Source organism: Amblyomma americanum, chromosome 3, assembly GCF_052857255.1.
Source record: "Amblyomma americanum isolate KBUSLIRL-KWMA chromosome 3, ASM5285725v1, whole genome shotgun sequence".
NCBI classification, from domain to species: Eukaryota; Metazoa; Arthropoda; class Arachnida; order Ixodida; family Ixodidae; genus Amblyomma; species Amblyomma americanum.
In genome coordinates, this window is record NC_135499.1 from 64,461,817 (window position 1) to 64,478,593 (window position 16,777).

Genomic DNA, 16,777 nt, shown 5'->3' on the forward strand with positions numbered 1-16,777 from the left:
TTCTGGGTGTTGCTGCTGGTGACTGCTACTGCTACGTTCAGGCTCGTTCACTGTTGTCGGTTGGCCCTGCAGCTGGTGGCTGTGGTGTATAGAAGCTTCTTCACCTGCACTTGTTCCTTTCCGGCCATCCTCTGCATCCGACTGAGTGCTGTTAAAGGACAGTGGGCTCCCTAGCACATCAGAAACTGTGACGAGAGTGCCCTGGTCCTCTTCTGTTACCTTAGCAGCATACAATATGCTCTCGTCGACGGCGTCAGAAACATATCGCATGAAATCAGCGTAGTACTCGGTGGAGTCACTGTTCCTGGTCTGCTGTACAGATGGCTCTGGCACACCTGCATCACAAGACAGCACCTGCTGGTCGCCTCTGGTGTCCCTGTGCAGATAAAATAAGATTTCTTAGTGGTGACGTTCTCTAACAAAAATTTCCAGCTGACTAATCTGTCAGTATGTTTCTGCCATTAGAGAAAGCTGCCTGTCTGTTTACAAAGAAGATAATGGTAAACAATGCATTAACAGTCAGGAGAGAGCAGTTTCCTCGTCTTTCCACTTTTTGTCTGCTGATTGTTGTTGCACTGTTCGTCATTCTCTGCCATGAACCAACTAGTCCAACAATACACTGTTTATTTAACTGTATGCTGCACCTTTCTTTTATAAAATATCACTAATGCGAAGTAAAAGCTTGTTAAATCGAGAACCACACAAAGATGCCACCACATTTCAAAATAACCGAAGTTCCAGTTGAATGTTCACCTTCTGCTTCTCTTTCCGCAAGGCAACATCTATTAGCTTTTGTTGTATTCAAACATGGCGGAGGGAAAGGAAGGATCAAGCAGTACCGCTCAAATTATCCAGAATTTTGCATTACTTAGGTTCAAAATATCGAGCTTTCAAAGCATTAGTATGTACGTAGTGCGCTGTAAAACCCTTTTTCACAAGTGCCTGGGGCATTGGAGCTGCGGCTGAGTCAGTAAACTATCCACCAAGCGCTGGTTTTCCTCCTGTTCGCTGCGAAGATAGAGACTATGGAATGGAGTCTGCTAGCTGCACTGCAGTGTCACCTCTTCTAAAGTCTAGTGTAGTCAGCATCTGGACGACATCAGCTCTACGCGGGCATGGGAATACTGTTGAGATCGCAACTGGTTTGCACCGCTAATTAACAGAGGCAGTGGCTGTGTACTTTTCAAAGACTTAGATTGCAAGTGCGCTTCCTGGGGCTCCTTAAAACATCACACGGAAGCATGGGGACCTCGAAATGTTTCTTCTGCCTAGTGTTCTTAGCAAGCAAAATGCCAAGACTACTATCATTACTGCTAGATTTTTGTGCGCTATAGTGATTACTTGATTATAACAATACACCCATGTCCACTGCTTCTTGGAGTAAACAAGCAATTCGCACTCGCTCAGGTGTATGCCGCCTGACAGGTACAAGCATTGCATTTTCAGGCACGAGGACATCTCTGACTGCTTTCAGCAGGGCTCGAATGTCATGCTTGTTCCAGCCGGCACCTGCAAACATTCACTAAGACAGTCATCGGTCCTGTTGCACCAAGAAAAGCTGTGCATAGTAGCTGTAATATCTTTTTGCATCGCAAAATACTGCAGTGAGATTCAGTATAGACCGTACACATGAATGCACCTTTATAAACAATGCATTACTATGTATGCAGCTGAAACACTGTCGGGGAAAATTAATTGAGTGTGTACTCTTGTCAGTGCGTATACTCAGTGCGTCATGTAATTAATTTTCAGTGTGGCGTGCCTTCCATATCAGAATTGCAATTCTTGATTTTCTGTGAATTATCAGATGCTTCATGTTGGTTTTGCATTCATTGCAGATACAAACGTTGCATTACTGTCTTCTAATCTCCTTTCTAACCGACATATTCGGTACTGAATGCTTGATAGTCTAGCTTCCGCGCGAAATAAATTTTCCCTTCTCTCTTCTTGCTAAAAGTGTCTTTATTATGCTCTGATTTTTTCACATCAGCTATGTTATGTGAGCATGCATGATGCTCCTGTACGTACTGCCACATTACTGACATTCTGCCGGCGCCCCGTGGTGGCCGAACCTGTCTTCCAGCGCGTGGCCGAACGTCTTCTTTCCCTCGAATGTTCGCGGCTGTTCGGCAAGCCTCGCCCGACTAAACGGTTGTGCTTCCCGCGTCTTCTACATTTGTCGGTGACATTTGGTGGAGGTTCTGGGCACGATCCCATGTAAGCTGACCCCGTCGAAATCCTTGACGCTTCTCCCCGACGTGCGGACGCCAAACCTGTCCACAAAGCCAGCCGTCGTCTGTGAGGCCTGCAACCCGAGTTTGAGCCACTAAAAAGGCCTGTGTGAGCTATGACTTCCACCACTGGCAGCCAGACAGGTCAGTACTCCGGGAGTGCCCTAGCCGTTCGTCCTTCTCGCACTTCGGTCGCCACCATCCTTCCACGGAGACCGGTTCGAGAATGTTTAAGATTGGTTGGCCAGTTTTGACCGTGTCGCTGCCTTCAACCAATGGGACGACGAGCGGAAGCTGTTGAGTGTGTATTTCGCACTGCAATACTCGGCGAAAACATGATTCGAGAACCACGAGGCATCTTTTTCTAACTGGGCAGCTTTTCGCCGTGAGCTGCTCGGCACATTCAGCTCGAACGAAAGGAAAATGCTGAAATTGTCCTTCGCTCCAGGTAACAGCAGTCCAACGAGAGCGTGGCCATGTTTATTAAGGACATGACCCGCCTCTTCAATCGGGCCGACCCAGCCGTGCCCGAAGCTACAAAGGTGCGGCACCTTATGCGTGGGGTAAAGGAGCAGCTGTTTACTGCCCTCATGCGCGACCCTCCGAGAACTGTCGCCGCCTTCGCCAAGGAAGCTACGAGCATGGAACGATCATTGCAGGAACGGAGTGCCCAATACGGCCGTCAGGCAAATGTTGCAGCCGCTCACTACTGCACGTCCTTGCCAGGCCCCGGGGATGAGACGCTGCGAGAGCTTGTGCGGAGCATTGTTCGCAAAGAAATGCGACACCTCCACTTGGATGCTCCGTCGGCAAGCATACCTTCTACAGGCGATGTCCTCCGTGACGAAATTCGGCGAGCGGTGCAGCCACCACCAGCACCACTATCGGAGTCGCACGTGATGTCCTAGACCAATGCCCTGCGCCGACCTGCCCCCGCGCAGCAAGCGTTTCGCCCCGTTGCCGAATCACGACCACCCCATCGTTACCTGCGTCCCGTCGAGCAGTAGCAGGACCTGTGCCCTCCCTTCAGAAAAGCGCACGTACGGCGAACATTCAACAATCGCCCGCTCTGCTACCACTGCGGGGAGCCCGGCCATATTCCGCGGAATTGCCTGTACCGGCGGATGGGTTTGAGAGGAATTGAGTTGAGTTGAGTGGTTGTAAACTACCGGTGGGATTAGACTTGCAGTTGCTGCCGGGAATTGCTCCACCGTAGCGACACTTAAATAGAAATCACAGAAACACTGTCCGCAAAAACCCAAATAGACACTCCTGAGGTCACCAAGTGGAGGCCAAATCCGTGTCCTGCAGGTAAAGTAGAAGAAGGCGAGAAGCATCCCTTCTACTCGACTGGCTCCCGCGCGGGAAAACAATGTCCTGAAGAGAGCTGTGAGGAACACCTGCCTTCTTGAGGGATCCGAATAACACAGCCCGTTCCGCGTTGTACAAAGTACAGCACAAGAGGTAATGTTCTATGTCACCACACACACCATACATTGAACACAATGGTGACGCACCTCGACCGCGCTATGGTGAAAGACCGCAGGAGATTGAGGAGTACCTGGCCACTCAGGTGCTGCCCCCGACCTCGCAGCGGCGCCAATCGCGATCGCCGTCCCCGAGGCGCTTTGCTTCGCCCAGTCGGACATCATCCTCTGGTCAGTTCAGAGGCACGTCCCCTCGCCGGGAAAACTGCAGAAGGCGTCCTCCGGGGATAGGGCCGCCGCCACTGCACAGAGTCAACAGCCTGCACCCGACGATTTGACGCGACGGCCCGAGCGGCGACGACCCGCACCGACGTGCTGCGAACGATTAGTTGCTGTTGAAATTTTAGTAACCGCCGACAGTTATGAAGTGACCGCACTCGTCGATACCGGCGCTGATTTTTCTCTAATGAGCAGGCAGCTGGCCACAACCCTCCGTAAGGTTCTGACGCCTTGGTGTGGACCCGTGATCCGCACCGCCGGTGGCCATGTAGTGACGCCGATCGGCGTCTGCACCTGTCGCATCCAGATCCGCGGTCTTACTTTCACTGGCTCCTTTGCCGTATTACGTGACTGTTCGAAAGATATCATTCTGGGCATGGATTTCCTTCAAGAGTATGGTGCGGTCATCGACCTTCGGGAGCTTATGGTATCTTTTTCCGCCCAGCGAGCCGTTGACACGAACACCGAGCCCAGCAGAGTAATGTTGCGCGTATGTGACCACATAACAATCCCTCCGCGAGCAAGCAACTTCGTCACAGTCGAGTGTAATGACAGCGCCGGCAATCTTGGAATCGCTGAAGCGAATGCGTCGCTGCTACTCGCTCGGCAAGTTTGTGTCGCTCGAGGCCTAGTAGAACTTACCAACGGTCGCACGGACATCTTAGTTACCAACTTTACCGGTGAACCACCACATTTAACGAAGACAGTGGTCATCGCTTATTTTGACGAGCTTGGAGAATGTTCCAGGCAGTGCTCTTTGTCCACCACGTCAGACATTGACAATACAACAGCTACAGTCATTCCGACCGACGTAAACCCGCATCTCTTGGCCAGTCAGAAACGCTGCTTGGAAAACCTCATCTCTTCCTTCCGCGACAGTTTTGCATCAACTTCCAAGGTGCGACAGACGCCGCTTTCCAAGCACCGAATTATCGTTGCTGACGTCCAAAGACCACTATGTCAGCGCCCTTATCGCGTGTCTTCAAAAGTACGTGACGCCATCCGCCATCAAGTTACACAAATGCTCCAGGACGACGTCATACAACGGTCCACGAGCCCCTGGTCATCGCCTGTTGCCCTCTTCACGAAGAAAGATGGCACTTTCAGGTTCTGCGTGGATTACAGACGCCTCAATAACGTCACGAGGAAGGATGTGTATCCTCTGCCAGCACTGATGACTCCCTAGACCGCCTACGCCATGCCACCTACTTTTCGTCCCTTGACCTCCGCAGTGGGTATTGGCAAATAGAGGTTGACGAACGCGACCAAGCGAAAACCGCCTTTACTATACTCCTGGCGGTTTGTACGAGTTTAAGGTGCTCCTTTTTGGCTTGTGCTCGGCCCCTGCCACATTCCAACGAATGATGGACACCGTGCTGTCTGACCTGAAGTGGCAGTCGTGCCTCATATATCTCGACGATGTCGTGATCTTCTCTGACACGTTCGATGAGCACCTGAAACTTTTGCATGCTGTTTTCGAGGCCATACGTTCCGCTGGTCTCTCTTTCAAGCCAGAAAAATGTCACTTTGCGTTTCACGAGTTAAAGTTTCTTGGTCACATTGTCAGCGCTCGAGGTGTTAGCCCAGACACCGAAAAGACGGCCGCCGTAGCTGCCTTCCACAAGCCGACAGACCAACGGAGCCTGCGTCGTTTCTTGGGCCTCTGGGCGTGCTATCGCCGGTTTGTTCGCAATTTCTCCAAGCTAGCAGAGCCTCCGACCCTCCTGACGAAAGACCCTGAACCCTTCTTCTGGGGCCAAGACCAGGAAAAAGCCTTCACGGAACTCAAGTCCCGTCTCCAATGTGCGCCTGTGCTTGGCCACTTCGACGAAGAGGCCGACACGGAACTGCACATTGTTGCCAGTAACGTTGGTCTGAGTGCGGTCCTTGTTCAGCGGAAGGATGGTCTAGAACGCGTTATTGCTTACGCCAGTCGCACTTTATCCCATTCCGAAGTAAATTCTTCCACCACGGAAAAGGAATGTCTGGCTGTGCTGTGGGCAGTTACGAAATTTCGACCGTACTTGTATGGCCTCCCGTTTCAGTTCGTGAGCGACCATCACTCACTGTGTTGGCTGGCGAACCTGAAAGATTCCTCGGAGCGGCTTGCTCGATGGATCCTTCGGTTACAAGAAGTTGATGTCACCATCGTGCACAAGTCCGGACAGAAACACAGTGATGCTGACTGTCTCTCCCGCGCTCCTATTCCCTGCCCCACGGACGAGTACGACGACGATTCCGCTTTTCTCGGTGCTGTCACCACATCCACCCTTGCCCGCCAACAGAGAGACGACTCCGAACTGCTGCCCTTCATCGAGTACCTCGACGGAACCGCTCCATCTCCACCTCGGCTCTTCAAGCGCGGACTGTCATCGTTTTGCTTGCGCGATGGTGTCCTCTACAAAAAGAACTACGGCCCACCCGACACTGTCTATCTGCTTGTAGTGCCTACAACGCTTCGTGACGAAGTTCTGCGTGCGTGCCACGACGACCTTCCCTCAGGCCACCTCGGGTTTTCCCGCACGTTGGCGCGCATACGCCACAAGCACTACTGGCCCAGGCTTGCTGCGGTTGTCCACCGCTACGTGCGAACCTGTCGTGAGTGTCAGCGCCGGAAGACGCTGGCCACTAAACCAGCCGGGCTCCTGCAGCCTTTCGATCCCTCGCGCCTCCCATTTCAACAGGTCGGCATGGACTTACTCGACCCATTTCCGGCGTCTTCCATGGGTAACCGGTATATTGCTGTTGCCACTATCTTAGCCGCTACTGTGAGACCAAGGCCTTTCCCCGTGGCACCGCCGCCGAAGTTGCACATTTTTATCATTCACAACATTGTGCTTCGTCAGGAAGCCCCAACAGTCATATTAACTGACAGAAGAACCGCGTTTATGTCGGCACTTACGAGTGAGGTACTTCGACTCAGTGGCACCAGTCATCGCAAGACTACAGCTTACTATCCGCAAACAAACGGACTGACTGAGCGGCTTAGCAAGACAACTGCCGATATGCTTTCTATATATGTCGACGATGACCATGCGAACTGGGACCGGATACTGCCTTACATCACGTTCGCGTACAACACTGCGCTCCATGAAACGACGCGCTTCACTCCGTTCCATTTGGTGCACGGTCGTGAAGCCTTGACCATGCTGGACGCCATGCTTCTTCCGGACCCTACTCCCTCTTCTGTCGTGGACGCTGAACAATTTGTTCGTGACGCCGAAGCCGCTCGCCAAGTTGCTCGACAGCGAATCCGGTGCCAACAACAAAGCGACGCTGAACGCTACAAGCTCCGCCGCAGGGAGGTGATTTACACACACGGTGACCAAGTCTGGGTGTGGAGTCCGATCCGTTTGAGAGGGTGGCCTGAGAAGCGTCTTCGCCGTTACTTTGGTCCATACCAGGTGTTACGCCGCCTCAGCGCGGTGGCCTACGAGGTGCTCCCTCATGGAACGGTCCGGCCATCTCGACAACCGAAGTCCGAAGTGGTCCACGTGACGCGAATGAATCCGCCGTATTACTCTCTTTAGCCCCTTTACACAAAGACACTCGCGCGGCTACCTGGAAGCCTTACGTATGTTCTCCCCCCCCCCCCCCCCCCCCTCGCGTGCGGCATCGAGTCGATGCCTCTTGGAAGGGAGGGGGAAATGCCACATTGCTGACATTCTGCCAGAGCCACCTGGTGGCGGAACCTGTCTCCCAGCGCGTGGCCGAACGTCTTCTTTCTCTCGAATGTGCGCTTCTGTTCGGCAAGCCTCGCCCGAGTAAACGGTTGTGCGTCCGGCGTCCTCTACATTTGTCGGTGACAATATGCTTGCAGAACAAGGCAAATAAAATGCAAGCAAGTTGATATCTTTATACATCCTTGCCTGTCTGCGTGCTGAGTACGCATTTGAATAGGAAACAGCAACATAACAAAATACGGTATGGTTGCAACCATGCTTCTTGCTGAAGTAAACATGCTTAATGCCTTTTTTTCGTGCTGCACATTCCGCTAAAACAGCGTACGCGACAGCCTGACACACCGCTCGCCTTTCACGCCTTGTCGAAGCGTCGCGCATATTCACGGCGCCGGCGATTGACGCGGCGAAACCACATTTGTCGCGGTTAGCTGTGCGTGTTCTCGTGGCGCGGGTGACGACCGACACAAGTAAAGGTGCGTGCTATAAGAGACGTGATGATGAAACCATCGAGCATTTGGTCTACCTAGTTCAAATCAAACCAAACCAATGTTTATTCATCTTTGTTTAGCACATGAGTTTTCCTGTCCAACCTAAGCACAGGGTGCTTGTTGGTTGTTCCGGCAGTACGGTGATTCACCGAATGTGTAAAAACAATTACACACAAAAAAATGACATTAGGCACACCAGTACATGCATATTATGCAAAAAAGAAAATGAATATATATACATATTGAGCAAATAGGAATACAATTAAAAAAAGGCAATCAAAATCGAAGAGAGGACATCATAACAGCTTGAAATGTGCCATATCTAAACAAATCTATATTGTGAAGAAAAACGGGGAAAGTAGAATACAGCATGTAAGAGGCCATCAGTGATTTATCTGCAATGATGAGCGGAATTTTCTTAGAGATTTACTCATTTTACGCTTAGTTTTGAAATTAAAAACCCTTCGCCAAGTTCATTGAGTATTTGTGGCACATAGTGTCTCCTTATCTTTTTCCCATAATGTGTTGTGTTTACCATAATGTGTTGCAAGCAAACAAAAGTAACGTCAGATGCCTCCCACAGCGGTATTGGATGCTCTCTCCTGCAGAGTTCCGAGCACAGCTGCAGGCCAGTAGCTTACACTTCTAGAGCTCTGACAGATACAGAGCAACAGTAATTTCAGATAGAAATAGAGGCTCTTGCTCTTGTATTTGGCTGTGAGAAGTTCTCCCGATTCATTGATGGTCGGTCGCTGCTACTTGAATGTGACCACAGGCCTCTCACTGATATTGCCAAGAAAGGTATTGGCGATATGCCACCCAGGGTGCAACGTGTTTTTTAAGACTTCTGAAGTATAATTAAAACTTGCTATTTGTTCCCGGAAAACAGATGGAGCTGGCGGACATGTTATCGAGAGCACGAGGCACTGGCGACGTCACTGCGGTGGACACCGACGACATCGAAGTTCATGCCATCAGCGTCGTGGCAGCACTTGTGAGTGAAAGGACGGCGGCTCGACAAGCAGAGGAGACCGTTGCGGATCCACACCTCAACGTTGTACTGCAGCATATTACGGTAGGAAAACCTACAACAGGCCAGCTAAAACCCGTCGCTTCTGAGCTTTCGGTAAATAACGGAATATTACTGAAAACGACCAAGGTTCTGGTTCCCGCAAGCATGCGGCCAGAAATTCTAAAACGAGTGCATGAGGGTCGTCTCGATACAACTAAATGTAAATAAAGAGCAAGACAACTATAGTATAATGGCCAGGCCTCGACTGTGATATTGAAACTCTGATCCAAAAATGCGCAGTTTGTAGACACCATGCATACAGCCAGCCGCCAGAACCACTATTACTGCGTCCAACCCCGACTCGCGCATGGTTCCGCATTTGGGTCGATACATTCCAGTACGCAGGGAGATACTACTTGTGTGCGTACGAAGCAACGTCAAACCTCCTAGAAGTCGAGTTGGTGCACGGGACCACGGCTGCTTCGGTAATCGAGAAGCTAGGTGCAGTCTTTGCAAGATACCGCATTCACGTCGAGGTATGCACGGATAACGGGCCTCAATTTTCTAGCCGCGAATTCGCACAGTTCGCGAAAGCGTACGAATTCTGTCACGTCACGTCGAGTCCGTAGTTTCCAAGGTCAAATGGTCTGGCTGAAAAAGGAGGGCAAATTTTCAAATGAATTTTAAAGAAAACTTCTGAGGTTAACAAGGACTTCTGGCTTGGTAAATGGCTTACAGGGCAAGCCCCCTGGAGGACGGTCGGTCTCTGGGAGAGCTTCTTCAAGGATGCCGCCTGCGAACCCCCCTGCCTGACCTTCACGAAGAGCAAGTCGTGGAGGTGAGGAAGCACATACAGACAAGCATCAATCGCTCAACCCTCCAGCGCCTGAACAAGGATGACGTGGTACGCGTTAAGAAGGGCTCATGGTCACGCAAGGTGGAGTGCTAGCGCCACCAGGGCCGAGGTCCTATTATGTGCAGACGGCAGACGATAAAGCTGCTACGGTGAAACCGCAAACTCTTGCTGAGAACGAAAGAGGTTAACGAAAGAGTACTTCCACCGTAAAGCATCGTAGTATGAATCGATAAACAACTGTGATGAAAATGCTAGCACATCGGCTGATCGCTATCTGTCGTCTAAAAACGTGCCACTGCCTGCGATAGCATCGAGGCCACCGCCGCCAATCCTCAGAATATCGAAGAGGCAAGTTAGACCACCGGAACGCTTGGGCTACACGGGAATCTTTGAACAAGTCAGCAAGTGACGACGAAAGAGTTTTTCAAGTGAGCTATTCATTGAGGGAAATAAATGGGATGTGATATGGCTTAGCGAAGTTAGGAGTACAGGTGAGGCGTATACAGTACTAAAGGACGGACACATAATGTGCTATCGAGGATTAGAGGATAGACGAGAACTAGGTGTGGGATTCCTCATTAATAAGGATATATCTGGCAACGTAGAGGAGTTCTATAGTATTAACCAGAGGGTAGCAGCTACAGTAATTAGGCTGAATAGGAGGTACAAGCTGAAAGTGGTGCAGGTCTACGCACCCACATCCAGCCATGATGACCAGACCGTTGAAAGTTTCTATGAGGACGTAAAATCGGCAATGAATAAAGTAAAATCGAAGTACCCTTTACTGAGGGGCGACTTCAACGCGAAGGTGGGCAAGAAGCAGGCTGACGACTACGTGGTAGGCGACTCTGGGATAGGCTCTAGAAATAGCAGGCGAGAGTTATTAGTCGAATTCGCGGATACAAATAATTTACGGATCATGAATACCTGCTTCCGCAAACGAGAAAACAGGAAGTGGACCTGGAAAAGCCCCAATGGTGAAACTAAAAATGAAATCGACTTCATACTATGCGCTAAACCTGGCATTATTCAGGATGTGACCGTCCTCGAAAAGGTGCGTTGTAGCGACCACAGAATGGTAAGGTCAAGAATTAGCTTATACTTGAAGAGGGAACGGAAGAAGCTACTGTAGAAGAAGACCATTTACGAGTTAGCCGTAAGAGGGAAAGCACAGGAGTTTAGGATAGCGCTGCAAAACAGATATTCGGCTTTAACTGAGAAAGACAACATTGATGTTCATTCAATGCACGATAATCTGACATCAATAATTACAAAGTGCGCAGTAGAAGTAGGCGGTAGGACAGTTCGAAAGGATACCGGGAAGCTATCTCAGGTGACGAAAGATCTGATTAAGAAGCGCCAAAGCATGAGGGCGTCTAACCCTACCGATAGAATAGAACTAACGGGGCTATCGAAGTAAATAAATAAGCGCAAGGTAGCCGACATAAGGAAGTTTAATATGGAGAGAATCGAGCATACTCTAAAGAACGGAGGTAGTCTAAAAGCTGTGAAGAGGAAACTAGGCATAGGTAAAAAACAGATGTATGCATTAGGAGACAAGCAGGGCAATGTCATTAGCAATATGGATAAGATAGTTAACGTAGCCGAAGAGTTCTACACAGACCTTTACAGTAGCCAATGTAATCAGAGCGCTAATGAGAAAGACAGCACTGCACAGCAATGCGTCATCCCGCCAGTAACGAAAGATGGAGTAAAGAAAGCCTTAGAAGCAATGAAAAGGGGAAAAGCAGCTGGGGAGGATCAGGTAACAGCAGATCTGTTGAAAGATGGAGGGGACATCGTGCTAGAAAAAGTCGCCACCCTGTATACGCAATGCCTTCTGACCTCGACTGTACCAAAATCATGGAAGAATGCAAACATTATCTTAATTCATATAAGGGAGACGCCAAGGTCTTGAAAAATTACAGGCCGATCAGCTTACTATCCGTTGCCTACAAAGTATTTACTAAGGTAATCGCTAATAGAGTCAGGGCAACGTTAGCCTTTAATCAACCAAATGATCAGGCAGGCTTTCGTAAAGGATATTCCACAATAGATCATATTCACACGATAAATCAGGTGATAGAGAAATGCGCAGAATATAACCAACCTCTATATATAGCTTTCATTGATTACGAGAAAGCATTCGACTCAGTGGAAACCTCAGCAGTGATGCAGGCATTGCGTAATCAGGGGATAGCTGAGCCTTATGTCAGAATACTGGAAGATATATATAGCAACTGCACAGCTACTATAGTCCTCCATAAAGTCAGCAATAAAATTCCAATAAGGAAGGGCACCAGGCAAGGAGACACGATCTCACCAATGCTGTTCACCGCATGTTTACAGGAGGTATTTCGAGGCCTGAATTGGGAACAGTTGGGAATAAGAATAAATGGATAATACCTAAATAATCTGCGATTTGCTGATGACATTGCCTTGCTGAGTCACTCAGGAGGTGGACTGCAAATCATGATCAATGAGTTAGACAGGCAGAGCAGATCGATGGGTCTAAAAATTAACATGCAGAAAACCAAGGTAATGTTCAACAGCCTAGCAAGGGAACAACAGTTCACAATTGGCAGTGAGAGCCTAGAAGTTGTGACAGAATACGTCTACTTAGGGCAGGTAGTGACAGCTGATCCGGATCATGAGAGGGAGATAACTAGAAGGATAAGAATGGGGTGGAACGCATATGGCAAATTCTCGCACATCATGAGTTGCAGATTTCCAATTGCCCTCAAGAGGAAAGTGTACAACAGCTAAATCCTACCGGTACTCACCTACGGGGCAGAAACGTGGAGGCTAACGAAAAGAGTTCAGCTTAAGTTAAGGACAACGCAGCGAGCCATTGAAAGAAAAATGATAGGTGTAACGTTAAGAGACCGGAAGCGGGCAGAGTGGGTGAGGGAACAAACACGGGCTAATGACATCCTAGTCAAAATCAAGAGAAAGAAATGGGTTTGGGCAGGGCATGTAATGCGAAGGCAAGATAACCGCTGGTCCTTAAGGGTAACGGAGTGGATTCCAAGAGAGAGTAAGCGTAGCAGGGGGCGGCAGAAGGTTAGGTGGGCGGATGAGATTAAGAAGTTTGCAGGCAAAGGGTGGATGCAGCTGGCAAAAGATAGGGTTAATTGGAGAGACATGGGAGAGGCCTTTGCCCTGCAGTGGGTGTAGTAAGGTTGATGATGATGATGATGATGATGATTCAGTGAGGAGGGGGATGTATAATATCTGCTTGTGCGCGCATTTATCTTTGCTTCCGAGCACACATGTGCCGACGTTTCCTTTCCTGATAACACTACCCTCTCGCCCAACGTGGCTATATATACGATGCATTAAACGGCTACTGGCTTTCGCTCCTTAGACACGAACTGGCGTCCATCACTCTGTCAGTCACCATGACTGATACAGACACTGTTTAAAACTGCCCTAATTGACCTCATTACAAAATACATACCGGTTATCACAATTTAGTGCAGCGAAATTGCGCCCTTTCTCAATGGACGGCTGCGAAGAGCTAATAACAAGAAAAACTTTTTTATAGGCATGTAGTTGCTAACAACCTATTAAACACATGGAAAAAATACAAAAAGCGATAAAAATTACCAAAGAAGGCTTAAATCTACCTGTCACCAGATTTAAAGTGACGTTCTGCCCACCATACTACCTAATAACCCCCGAAGATTTTGGAGAGCGATTAACCATATTTCCCATCCCGATTCTTTCTTGACAAGTCTAATCCTGACCAGCTTGTCGATGCAGATTCTGCTCAGCTCTTGAACAACGCTTTTTTCTCTGTTTTCACCCCAGAAGTAATCACCACCTCTCCAGTTCTTAACTCATTTCATAGTTACTCGTCCCCATTAGTCATTCGTGATAATGGCATACTTTATTTGTTAACTAATCTTAAAATTACCACAGATGCATATCCGGTTAGCTACAACAACAAAAAACTAAAAAAACATATCTCAGAGTATTTTTCAAGTTTTTTCTGTGCTTTTTTCTCAGTCTTTATCATCTGGGTCCATCCCTCTCGACTGGCGTGTAGCCAAAGTATGACCTATTTTCAAATCTGGCATCCGCTATTGACCCGTTTTATTGACCTGCTCTTTCTACAAGCTCCTTGAACACGTCATGCACGCTCAGATCATTCATTATCTTGGGGATCTTAACTTAATATTTAAATATCAGCACAGTTTTCGCATAACAGTTGAGACAGAACAGTTCAGACAGCTAACACTGGTAAGTATCGAGGAGTTTACCTTCAGTCAGACTTAACCTGGAGCTATCATATCAATTTGACTCTAGCAGCTGCTAACTGCTCTCTCGGCCTCTTGAAACATAACGTTCGGCATGCTCCGGCGCACGTGAGTAAACTTGCTTATACTACATTAATTCGACCTAAAATTGGGTACGCTTCAGCCATATGGAACCCAGAGCAAGCCTACATCAAATATAACATTGAATTCCTGCAACACCGTGCCGCTTGTTCAACTTATTCTGATTACTCACGTTTTACTAACGTCACTACGTTAAAAGCTCGTGCTGTACTTGACGACCTTGCCCATCGTCGCAAACTCGCTCTATTCACTCTTTCACACAAAATTTTTCATCATCCGTCGCTTCATGACGATTTCTTTCATTTACCTTCATCAGTGTTTGCACGCCCTGATCATCCTTTCAAGATCAAACGCATCACATGTGGCACTTCAATTTTCGCCAATTCGTTCATACCCAAAACCATTATTGATTGTAACCGGCCCCCTTCCACAATGGCAACTGAAACGAATTCAACATCATTTCATGAACATTTAAAAAATTAAAGTGATGTGTAGTTTCTTCTAATTCTTTTCGTCTCGCCGTAATGTGTCTGAGTTTTGTTTTTCATTCTGTTTAGTAGGTTGTTTTCTTTTTTTTTCATTGTGCTCATTTTGCGTTTTGTTTTTCCTCCACGTTTTGATACTTGCTGCCTATCAGTCACTGCGCTTTTCTTGTTTTGTTTTTTGTTCAGTTCCTCATGTTAGGTGTTCTTTCTTGCATCATCATATTCAGATTTTACCACCCCCCTATGTAATATCCTCGTGATGAGGGCCTCTAGGGTTTTCTTGAAATAAATAAATGAAATAATAGACATGTTCACAATAAATTTAAAGCGTACTTACGTAAATACAAAATAATTAGTCCAGAGTATACTTTTCAGCACACTTCAAGCTGCCGTTGAACAGTTGGTGCTCAAAATCGCGTTTGAGAAATGACATTTTGGCAATGCATTTAAAGTGTACTTTCGTAAACAGGAAATTAAATCGTCCAAAGTATACTTCAATTCTACCCAATGAGCCGTCCACGCAAATATATTGCAGCACACTGCAAGCTGCTGTTCAACAACCTGGTGCTGGAAATCGCGTTTCGGGAAGTCGCATTTGCTTGTTGGCAATGCATTTAACGTGTACTTTCGTACGTGCGAAACTAATTCGTCCAGAGTATACTTCTATTGTAACAATTGTGTAGTCCGCGTCAGCATATTTGCAGCATGCTTCAAGTTGGCTTTCAACAACCTATAGCACTCGAAATCACTTTTCTGGGAACAGTGAAAACTCTCCCTTTTCTGCCATCCATTCGTTTATGGCAACTTCTAAGGGGGAGGCAATTACCGCTTATTTAAATTACGTGTGGGCATCGTGATAGCATTATACCGGCAAGGGCGCCATGCGAACCTCCGGGCCAGAACATGCCAGCGAAAAGGACCATGACTGGCAGGGCCGACCGGCTCCCATAGACGCCCATCTATTTGTTGGTTGACAGTTCGACTCCTGACCGACGCCTGACGCAAGGTACGACTAGCAGTTCGGTTCTAGGTAGACCGCAGATTTGAAAGCAACCACTCCGACACTTGTGCGATAATTCGGGGGCCCACAGAATTTGCGCAAAAAGCACCACATCGGGAAAAATAAAGTGTCTCCTCACGGGGGGTATATATAAGCCATGCCAAGGATCATGCTTGTGGGAGCAGTTGCTGTTGGCTGACGTCACTTTCCGATGGCATTTCGTTGTGTGGCGACATCATTCCTGTTCAAGCTCCATCACGTCACCTTTCATTGTCATAGACTTCTTGATGACAAAGCGTTTTATCTGGGATTGTCTCTCTCCTGATGCTTATAGCCAGTTCAGTCATTACTTCTGATGTTGACAACATTAATCAGTATTATCCAGTGATTCCGACTAGTACACCTTTTTAAAGCCGAGCCGAAGTTAATATATTTTTAATCTATTGATTCCATATTTTAGTATATGTTTAACAATATTTAATGTATGATTTGAATATATTTTCAATGTAATAATTGTATATTTTAAGTATATTTTAATTTATGTCATGTATATTTTAGTACATTTTTGATGTATAATATATATACTAAACGGACAGAAAATGCATTTTAGATTCATTACTAAGAATGCTCAAAATATTACTCCTATCATACTTAGAAATCATCCGTATTGTAATTTAGCGTGGGGACAAAAAACACAAAATAAATGTGAAATTAATAAATGTTTTCGAAATGCATTTTTATCACAGCCATTTTCGCTGAGGGTGTGCAGGCGCTTGAGTACTTTTGCACGTCGTTCTAGCAGACCGTCTCCTGTAGCACTACTACTGTAAAATGTAAAATGAAATGCAAATTCGCATATAACGCTTCGATGATTAATGGGCTTTTGGAAAGCATTCTTGAAAATATAATCTATATAAGAAAACTAAAAAAAACAACCTTTTGACCTTGCGCTTGCAGCCCGCTATAAGAAACA